The 11192-nt window shown below is 43.8% G+C and overlaps 1 pseudogene; it reads right to left on the bottom strand.

Annotated features, from left to right (window-relative positions):
- Positions 1-5775: 5775 nt before the first annotated feature.
- On the bottom strand, positions 5776-7514 carry LOC140514797 (annexin A2-like; annotated as a pseudogene).
- Positions 7515-11192: the final 3678 nt, after the last annotated feature.

Raw genomic sequence — 11192 nt, 5'->3', positions numbered from 1 at the left:
CAAAGAAGAGCTCCCAACAAATTCTGGAGCAGCAGAAGCCATAGAACAAGAGAGTGGAGGAGATTTCTGTTCCAGAGAGACCTGAAAACTGACACAAAAGGTCCATCACACACTGGACCCAGAGCAGAGCCCAGCCCTGCCTTGGCCACCCAGCACCGAGACGAGCGGATCCGAGCAGGCTTCAGGGATAGAATCTCCAGCAGGCCACTCAGGTCCCTCCACCCACAGGTGCTAAAGGTCAATGAGAGAGTCATTTTGCCTCGCCAAGAAGGGAGTGGGGGGTCTCCATAACTCAGGCCCCCTTGAAAGGCAGCAGCAGAGGCAGCAGTAGACAAGGGCTCCCAAAGCAGGCAGGAGCTCGGATCTGATGTTGAAGGTCTCTGCATAAACCCCCTGAGGGAACTGAGCCCCATGTGGTGGCCCTGCCTCGATCTGAGCACCTGAACTTAATCTCACACTAAATAGCAGCCCCGCCCCCACTGAAAGCCCTGAGGCTGGGAAGCAGCATTTGAATCTCAGCCCCCAAGTGCTGGCTGGGCAGATCTGGAGGCAAGATGGGTGTGGAGAGGACACTCAGAAGTCAAGTCACTGGCTGGGAAAATGCCCAGAAAAGGGAAAAAAAAAATAAGACCATAGAAGGTTACTTTCTTGGTGAACAGATATCTCCTCCCATCCTTTCTGATGAGGAAGAACAAGGCTTAGCATCAGGGAAAGACACAGAAGTCAAGGCTTCTATATCCCAAACATCCAGAATAAATATTCAATGGGCTCAGGCCATGGAAGAGCTCAAAAAGGATTTTGAAAATCAAGTTAGAGAGGTGGAGGAAAAACTGGGAAGAGAAATGAGAGAGATTCAAGAAAAGCATGAAAAGCAGGTAAACACCTTGCTAAAGGAGACCCAAAAAAATGCTGAAGAAAGTAACACTTTGAAAAATAGGCTAACTCAATTGGCAAAAGAGGTTCAAAAAGCCAATGAGGAGAAGAATGTTTTCAAAAGCAGAATTAGCCAAATGGAAAAGGAGGTTCAAAAGCTCACTGAAGAAAATAGTTCTTTCAGAATTAGACTGGAACAGATGGAGGCTAACGACTTTATGAGAAACCAAGAAATCACAAAACAAAACCAAAAGAATGAAAAAATGGAAGATAAGTGAAATATCTCATTGGAAAAACAACTGACCTGGAAAATAGATCCAGGAGAGACAATTTAAAAATTATGGGACTACCTGAAAGCCATGATCAAAAAAAGAGCCTAGACATCATCTTTCAGGAAATTATCAAGGAAAACTGCCCTGAGATTCTAGAAACAGAGGGCAAAATAAGTATTCAAAGTATCCACCAATCACCACCTGAAAGAGATCCAAAAAGAGAAACTCCTAGGAACATTGTGGCCAAATTCCAGAGTTCCCTGGTCAGGGAGAAAATATTGCAAGCAGCTAGAAAGAAACAATTCAAGTCTTGTGGAAATACAATCAGGATAACACAAGATCTAGCAGCTTCCACATTAAGGGATTGAAGGGCATGGAATATGATATTCCAGAAGTCAAAGGAACTAAGACTAAAACCAAGAATCACCTACCCAGCAAAACTGAGTATAATACTTCAGGGGAAAAAATGGTCTTTCAATGAAATCGAGGACTTTCAAGAATTCTTGATGTAAAGACCAGAGCTGAAAAGAAAATTTGACTTTCAAACATAAGAATGAAGAGAAGCATGAAAAGGTAAACAGCAAAGAGAAGTCATAAGGGACTTTCATAAAGTTGAACTATTTACATTCCTACATGGAAAGACAACATTTCTAACTCTTGAAACTTTTCAGTATCTGGGTAGTGGGTGGGATTACATACACACACACACACACACACACACAGAGCACAGAGTGAATGGAATAGGATGGGATCATATCTTTAAAAAATGAAATTAAGGGGTGAGAGAGAAATATATTGGGAAGAGAAAGGGAGAAATGGAATGGGGCAAATTATCTCTCATAAAAGAGGCAAGCAAAAGACTTTTTAGTGGAGGGAAAAAGAGGGGAGGTGAGAGAAAAACATGAAGTTTACTCTCATCACATTCCACTAAAGGAAGGAATAAAATGCACACTCATTTTGGTATGAAAACCTATCTTACAATACAGGAAAGTGGGGGTGAAGGGGATAAACAGGGTTGGGGGGATGATGGAAAGGAGGGCATGGGGAGGAGGGTGCAATTTGAGGTCGACACTCACGGGGAGGGACAGGATCAAAAGAGAGAGTAGAAGTAATTGGAGGCAGGATAGGATGGAGGGAAATATAGTTAGTCTTACACAACACGACTATTATGGAAGTCATTTGCAAAACTACAGAGATATGGCCTATATTGAATTGCTTGCCTTCCCAAAGGGAATGGGTGGGGAGGGAGGGATGAAGAGAAGTTGGAACTCAAAGTTTTAGGGACAACTGTCGAGTACTGATCTTGCTACTAGGAAATAAGAAATACAGGTAATGAGGTATAGAAAGTTATCTGGCCCTACAGGACAAAAGAGAAGATAGGGACAAGGGAAGGGAGGGATGATGGAAGAGAGGGCAGATTGGTGATAGGAGCAATTAGAATGCTCGGTGTTTGGGGGTGGGGGAGGGGACAAATGGGGAGAAAATTTGGAACCCAAAATTTTGTGAAAATGAATGTTAAAAGTTAAATAAATAAATTTAAAAATAAATAAATAAAAGCGCAGAGCAGAACATGAAAGACTTTCTGGACAGTGGAGAACAATGGGAGCAAAGGTGCTGAAGACTAGTCAGTGGAAAAGAGATCTGAGTCAAGCACAGGCTTGGAGGTAAAGCCAAGAAGACAGGAAAGAGGTCTGGGTTCCAATTCTGCACTATACAAGCCTTTGTGCAGTCTCAGCTGCAGCCCACCAAAGTATTCCATCTTCCATCTTCATGTCTTTGTACAGGCTGTCCTCAGTACCAGGAAAACTCTCCCTCCCCATTTCTGCCTCTTAGAATCTGTTGCCTCTTTCAAGGTAGGTCCTTACCTGTTTGTATCTTGATCCATCAGTCAAATGAAAACTAATGAAGAGGGGGAAGGGCGGGTTTTCATTTTGTCTTTGTATCTCCCACATCTGGCGTAAGGGTGGGGTAGACACCACCCCATCCCATTTTGTCTCTCATATCTTCACCAGATGAAAATATCACAAATCAGTGGACCAAAAAATACCCCATAGACTTTGATGAAAAGTCTTTAAAAGCTATTGGATAGAGTGAAATGACACAAGACAAGAAATCTGTTCCAATTGGTCACATGATTTCATTATTCCTCCTGAATGCTGTATAAAATCATCCAGTTAGCTTGGATGGAAAGAAAATACAGAAATGAGAGGGTTCAGCATCTACTTAAAGCTGATTAACTAAATCATTCCAAGATAATCATTTTAGGAGTGGGTAGTATCCCAGTGGGGACTCAAGTCAGTGGCATTAGAAAAAATCACTCCTGATTCCTCAGTGGTACTCCTAAAACCCTGAAGCCAGTCTGGCTCTGGGAACCTGATTTCTCCATGAAGGTGGAAGTTGGATTAAAAATCCTCCCACACTTCCAAGGCAAGTACACCAGCATAGAACCTACCCCATGAGTAGGCTTTTAAGAATATATGTTAGATGGAATTGGATCTGGTATGTTTAAAGGCACTTGGAATGAAATTGGAAAATAGGGCTCATTCTGATGTATTTTTAGCTTACCCTATCTGCTTGTGAAGTTTGTCTTGTCCACATAGAGAAAGAACTAAAAATTCTTTAAGACAGTAATTGTTTCTCTCCCCAGGAGAGATTGCAGGGGAAATCTTCTGTCTTATTGTTGGCATGTGGGTTGGAAAAGTAAAGGAGCCACTGGGAGATGGAGAGGGGGAGGCAGGAGAGACCAACACAAGCCCAAAATAGTATCTGCTGAAACCTGCTGCCTCCTGCCTGACTATGTCATGCCCTGTTCCACTGAGGTGGGGGCCAGGCACAATGGCATCTTAATAAGGCACAGATGCAGTGAGTAATTCAGTCCTCTATCTGGGGGAGGGCACTGTCTTTCTCCTACTTTTTCTCCTCCGCTGTCAAGCTGCTGCCTCATTTCCTGGCAGCCTTGGAATGACTTACATCATGGAGACTCTGGTCCTTTCTTTGTCATCAGCATTTGTGGGCCAGAGACCAGGACCTCTTTCTCTGGAACACAGCTTCCCAATTGTGGGAAGCCCAGAAGTGTCTGAAGCCTTCCTACCCAGCCCCCTTGGCAAATATCTCATTCCCCTCTAGCTGGCATGGATGACCATGATCATCACCATGTCATCTAGGCAGTCAGTACTCACACGCTCCCAACCATGAATGTGTGTTACGGTTATAATATTCCTAGCAATTTAGACTTAAAACTGGAAAGTACCTGGGAGATCCAACCCCTTCTCCTTACAGAGCGGAAAACTGGGGTCCAGAGAAGGGAAAAGTCTCCCCCAAGGACACAAGTTGTAAATGACAGTCAGGTTTGAACCCTCCAAATCAAATATCCCTCATATTCCCCTTGCTGCCCCCTGAAGGATTAGCCTACCTTTCAGGTGTAGAAAGGCTGAGGTCACCCTTTTCTTGTCTAACTCTTGGTGACCCCATGGATGATAGCACTGCAGGCTTTCTATACTCCACTATCTCCTGAAGTCTGTCCAAGTTCATGTTTCTTGCTTCCATGACACTATCTATCCATCTCATCCTCTGCTGTCCCTTTCTCCCTTCGCCCTCAATCTTTCCCAACATCAGGGTCTTTTCCAATGGGTCCCATCTTCTTCTCATCATGTGGCCAAATTATTCAAGCTTCAACTTCAGTATTTGTCCTTCCAATGAATAGTCTGAATCAATTTAGAATTCCAATCAATGTGGTCAGCTGGTATTTAATGACCAGCAAGTATATAGTACTTCAAGGTTTGCAAAGTGCTTTACAGATAACATCTCATTTGATTCACGCAACAGCCCTGGAAAGTCAACAAACAGAAATTGAACTTCTTGAAGAGAAGGAGAAGGAATTTCCCAACTCTTGAGTCAAGTCATTCCAGCACTAGACAGCTCCAAGTATTAGGCTACCCTGCTTAAATCTAGAAAGCAGTACATTTTAATCTCCCGCATTGTCACCAGTTACACCCTCTGGCCGAATAAGGCCAGGCTAATCCTTACAGCCCTTCGGGTCAGGGGTTTCTAAGGGACTGCTTAGATTACAAACCCAGCAACCATATTTTCATTAACACTTTAAGGAGTCTGTGATATCATCCCCAGGAACCTTCCCTCCTGGGTTCCATGCCCACAACCTCTCAGGCTCTGCAAGCCATGCCCAGGACGTTTGGAGCATGTGGGCAGTCTGTTAGTTATTCCAGGTTCTCATTACACAGAGAGTCCATCTTTTTTTTCTGGTCATTCAACTCTCTAATGACATTCTTTGTGTGGTTTCTTTTTTTTTTTTTAAGTAAAAATTCAGTTTATTTGTCTTTTGGTGACACAGGATATAAGAAACCAAGTAAATGTTTCACATAAGAGATTTCACTTCCATTCTCTTGGAATATTCATGCCTTTAGCTAAAGAGAAAACTTAAAGAAAGACAAGTAACGTATACATGACTGAAAAAGTACAAGAAATCAAATAACATCACCCTAATAAGGACTAATATCAATTACTATTAGCTGCAAGTTACCACAAGTTGATTTTCTAAAATTACAAGGGGGAGAGCAGAAAATATTGTTTCTGGCCCTTACAGTTGCTTTGGTCATTTCTTTCCACGTGGGTTTTAGTCATTTCCTCCACACAGATGCAGAAGTGCCTTCTAGTCTCCTAATGTGTCTTGCTGGATGAAGTAATGCAGAGATTTTCCAAACTTCTTCTTAAATTCAGGTCTAATTTTCAGTGGGAGACCATGATCCTGATTAGGACCTTGTCATGGGTCCCCTTGCTCTTCAAGAAATCATAAAGTCGGTCTCAAAATACCGGGGCTTGTTCTGATTGCACTGGCCCAGGCTGAGGAAGGCATTTTCGAGGTCTTCTTTGACCTCTCTCTTGATGCTCTCCAGCATGTCATAAGGGCTGTAGTTCTTGTATCTTCCAAACACTTCCTGGAGATGGGACACACTCTTCTTGGTCATAATACTGATTCATTTAGGGACATCAGTTCCTGTCCTCTTCACTCCTACATCATAGAGTTCCTGAGCATCTTGTTCAGTTAGCTCATAATCAATCACACAGCCATCCTCTGCTCATTTGCCCTTTGCCAGGGCGACCATCAATTTGGGGAAGTCACCAGATGTGTCCAAAATAATATCCTTCTCCGACTCTGTCTTGTGCATTTCTCTGTAGGTTTTATTCATTTCCTTCCAGGAGCAGATGATCTCGATGGGAGAATCTTCATCAGTGCTCAAGCCCTTCACGGAAGGCTTTCAGCTCTGAAGCATCCCATGAGTAGGTTCTTCAAATGGCCCCAAGTCACTGTCTCCAGGTGGTCAGATAGGGCAGATTGCAAGCTCCTTTTGACCCTTTTCTGATGAGCAGTGGCAATGACATGCATTCATTGCTGCCATTTGTCAAAATGCTGGCCCTTGGGTCTTGCTATAGCATCCCTCTTGGGATCAAGTTGTTAGAAGCCCTGGAGAGCCATTTGCACTTGCAGATATGGAGTAGTCACTCCAAACTGAGCTTGCACAAAATTTCATGCATTATAGACCTCTTGAAAGAAGCTGTGCCAAGTGCTGAGAGAGCAAGGAGCTTCAGGCTCTTTGTGTGGTTTCTTATGAATACTGGTAGGTCCCAGATTGAACCATGAAGGGGTCAATTTATTTAAATTCATATTGCATATTTCCATTGGACTGGAGCCAATGACCATATCTAACATATATAACATTTATAACAAATAGAATGCATGGAACCATTTTGTGGGGATTCATTATTCACACTAATCCAAGAATCTAGCTGTAATTCCTTCTACATAACGTAATGCAGTCAATCCACACCCACCACGCACCTCTCCATTGTCCTTTAGGTGATCTCTTTGGAGACTGTGGTACTCTACAACTTGTAACCATGCAAATATCATTGAAGGTTTACTGACATTAAATAGATGTATCTTTGTTTAGGGTCCTTTAAAGAAGGATGCCTCCTCCCAAATGCAAGCCAGCCCTCTTTCCTCCTTCTGTCCCTTCCTGAAACAATCTCAATTCACATTTCTGGAGAGGCAGTAAAGCATGATGAAAGTGGTGCTTGTGCAGTCACAAAACTTGTATTTAAATCCTGGCTTTCCCACTCACTAGCTATGTGACCACTGGGAAAGTCTCTTTCCCTCTTTGCACCTTAGATTTCTCATCTGTGAAATTGATGTATATGCTACCTTCATTCAAGAATAAAAGTCGGATTGTGGAAGTATCTGGCAAGTGATTAATATGCCAGAGCCCAGGAAAACATTTCCTCTCACCCACATACAACCTAACCCAACGGGAGAGCATTTATGTTACAGGTCAGTTGCCCAAGCTCTACCTCCATCGCCCACCAAGCCTTTTAAAGAACAAGAGCACTGTGGGTCCTCCTGCCCTGTTTCTTGGGAACAAACAACAAAAGATTCAGATAATAACAGTAACAATAATAATGTTTACTTCATGCTCTAAGATTTGCAAAGTACTTTACCCATGTTATCTCACCTGATCTTCAAAACAACGTGGTAACCAGCAGGTGCTGTTGTTATTCCATTTTTACAGTTGAGGAAACTGAGTTTGGAAAAGGGGAAGGGATTTGCCCGGAACTTAGAGAGGGAACATGATAGCTCCGTTCCAGGATCTGAAGGGCAAACATGTAGAAGGATGGGGCTGTTCAGCTCCAGGGGGCAGAAGTCATCATTTGATCAATAAACAAACATTTGAATGGCAGAAGCGGGAGCTGGACCTCTAGGCAGGAGAGATAGTTTTGAGTTCTGTGAGCACTGAGAGCTCTTTGATCAATTACGGTTGAGTCTCTTAACTTTCAGGCCACCAATAAAGGAGGGATAAAAGGATTCATATTACCTACAGATAGGAAAAGTAATTGTACAAATATCTGATATCGCTGGCTTGAGCCCCCATTGGTGTACTCCACATTCCCAAAATGGGAAGTATGCCATATATGTAGGTGCTCAATAAGCCCATCATTCATTCATAAATAAATGTTTAAAATCATCCAGTTGACTCAGATGGGAAGAAAATGCAAAAATGGGAGTGTGGTTTTCTAAAACATCCTCACTAAGAAACTGCCTGGGAGAAAGAAAGAGACGGGGCCCTTGATGAAATATTCTTCCTCCTCCCACTCACACCTAGAACCAGCAGGACCTTTCAGCTCTGAAGCTTATTCATCTTCTTATCAGAGTTCTAAAGGGAGAATCATTTAGTCAACCAGCTTTAAGTGGCCTTTTTGAAAAGGGCATTTACCAAGATGGTACTGAAACACAGCTGGCACAAAACATTCCCCCCTCTCCATATACTCTCTCCCTCAAGTACATACAGAGTCCATGACAAAGGGGACAAAGCCACTTAGGTGACACAGAGGGGTAAGTCACAGTTCCAGGTGATTGAAAGTCCTTTTCTCCCATTCTTCTAATGCTTCAGAAATTCTCCTTAGGTGGTAGTGGTCTCTTTTTCTAAATTCCTTGGAGAGGCAAGAATTTAGTGTGTCCTTGGCTCTTGGTGATACAAACACTGCAGCGCCCCAATCTAAGGATGCCCTTTAGAACTCTGATAAGAAGATGAATAAGCTTCAGAGCTGAAAGGTCCTGCTGGTTCTAGGTGTGAGTGGGAGGAGGAAGAATATTTCATCAAGGGCCCTGTCTCTTTCTTTCTCCCAGGCAGTTTCTTAGTGAGGATGTTTTAGAAAACCACACTCCCATTTTTGCACTTTCTTCCCATCTGAGTCAACTGGATGATTTTAAACATTTATTTATGAATGAATGATGGGCTTATTGAGCACCTACATATATGCAAAGCACTGTGCTAAGCCCTGGAGGTACAAGTAAAGTAGTAAGACATCCCCGGTTCTCCAAACTCACGTTCCAGTGGAGCAAACAATACCGATGGAAGGTTTCAGCTAAAAGTCAAATGAAAAGGTTCCAAGGCCCTTTGCAGCTAAGCACAGACCACACTTTCTAAGAGTTCCAATATAAAAATGGGGGCAGAGTAAAGATATCCTGTCATTATTCAACAGGGAAGGCAAGAGTCAAGTGAAGGTTTCTCCATTAGAAACTGGGTATAAACTGAATGTGCCCACTGGGTTAAAACCTCACTTCACTTTTACTAGTTGTATCACCTTAAGCAAATCCCTTAAATTTTCTGTGCCTTGGTTTCCTCATCTGTAAATTTAGGGAAATAGCAACATCTCTCTCCCAGGATGGTTTTAAGTGTCAAAGGAGTTAATGTAGGTTGGTCTTGGCCATCTAAATGGGCTATTACCAGCCTAAGTGTCATCACCATCCCACCCAATTGGTAATCCAGCAAAGAGATAGCATTTCTGAAGGAAAGATGGCTGAGAAAATGCCTACCTCCTCCTCCCCCACAGTCCCACAAGAAACACCCCCTGGTTGGCTTCTTCCTCATTTCTCTACACCCCACTCCCATCTTTCCTCAGTCGTTCAGTTTTCTTCATATCCTTGCTTTGACTGAGAAAGAAAACCCCTTGAGAATGGGGGAGGGGAATTTCCTGCTGCCAAGGCAATGGTCACCATAGCAACAGCCAATTAATTGTATGCTGATGAACTGAAGGGGAAAGGAAAGAAAGTCAGCCAGAGGGAGTTAATTCTCGGGGAAATAAAAGTCGGTGTGAATGATGGATAGTACATTCAGCAATGGCCTGGAGGCGTGGGGGGGAGGGGTGTCCAGAAATGCAAATGACCCAAGTCCTGTCAGACAGAGACCTTAGGGCACTGGCGCCAGGCCACTGGTGGAGGGGGATAGTGAGGAGTAGACAACGAGAAAATCTCACTGGAGCTGCCATCTGCTCTCTCCTTAATTTAACTAATTATTCTAGTTTACTAGGTCCTAAGCTCTGCGGTTTCCATGTGCTCAGGGTCTTCCATGCTATTTGCATACTGTGGAAGCAGCACCCATAAGGCAACGCCCAGAGCATGGTGAAGATGCCTGGCTATCAGCAGACAGGACCCTCTGCTTAACACAGAAAGGAAATTCCAGTAAATGATCCCAGCCTCTGTGTGCTGCCTAGCTTCATTCATGCAGCACTTTCACGTGGATAGACTTAGAAGCATCGTCCCTGTGCTTCTGTAACAACCCTTCCAGGTGGACACTGCAGGAAATATTGTTCTCATTTTATGGATAAGGAAACTGGGAGCTTAGATGAGTTGCTTACGGCTGCAAGCAGGATCAGACCTCTCGTCTTCCTGACTCCAAGCCTGGTCTTCTTTCCTTTCAGTAGCCATTACCTCCTGCTACCAGAAATGTGCTGCGTGTAAACTCTGCCCAAGTCTCCCCCAGCATCTCAAATTGTTGGTTCTTGCCTTAAGTGCCTGCGAAATGAATGAATGAATGGCCCCTTTCAATGAATGGCTCCCTGCTCTTACTGCAGCCATAAATCAATAGGATAAATGCAAGCCAGGAGCAGGAGGAAAGGAAAGCCTGCACAAGACAGAAGAGCCAGCATCTTCTCATTGTTGCCTCAGTCAGAAACTAAACATGCCTTTCACTGGATTTTCTGCTTCAAATCATCCATTCCTAGTCATGCCTTCCAAAAGAAAAAGGTGGGGTGAGTAGGGCAAGGATCAATGATCTGCTAACCGTCCTGGGGACCATCTGGTCTCACTCAGTTTCCTCCCAGTGCCTGGTGGGCCATATGCCTTCTGTGATGGCTTCATTTGTTGTATGAGAGTGAGCCAAGGAGTGACTCCCAGCCTGGGGGGGGGGGGGGCGGGGAAGAAAACTCCTAGGCTTCCCTGACTTGAGGTGATTCGCTGAATGCCAGTGTGGACACCTCCATGAGCAAGACTAGCCATGAGCCTTGACATCTCCAAAGCGAGATCAGAGACCAAGCAGGCAGGGATGTGAAATCCATAGGATAAATAAGAGACACCACTCCCTGCATTCTCCCACCGGCTCGTAAACCCAAGGCCTAAAGCTACAATTCAGACTGGATTGTTTCCTGATCCATCAGTCATTTATTGAGGGGCTGGTATTTACAAAGCAGTGGACAGTG

Source organism: Notamacropus eugenii, chromosome 7 (assembly GCF_028372415.1).
Source record: "Notamacropus eugenii isolate mMacEug1 chromosome 7, mMacEug1.pri_v2, whole genome shotgun sequence".
Lineage (NCBI taxonomy): Eukaryota > Metazoa > Chordata > Mammalia > Diprotodontia > Macropodidae > Notamacropus > Notamacropus eugenii.
The sequence above is the reverse complement of the archived record's forward strand: the minus strand, read 5'-3'. Positions and strand labels throughout refer to the sequence as shown.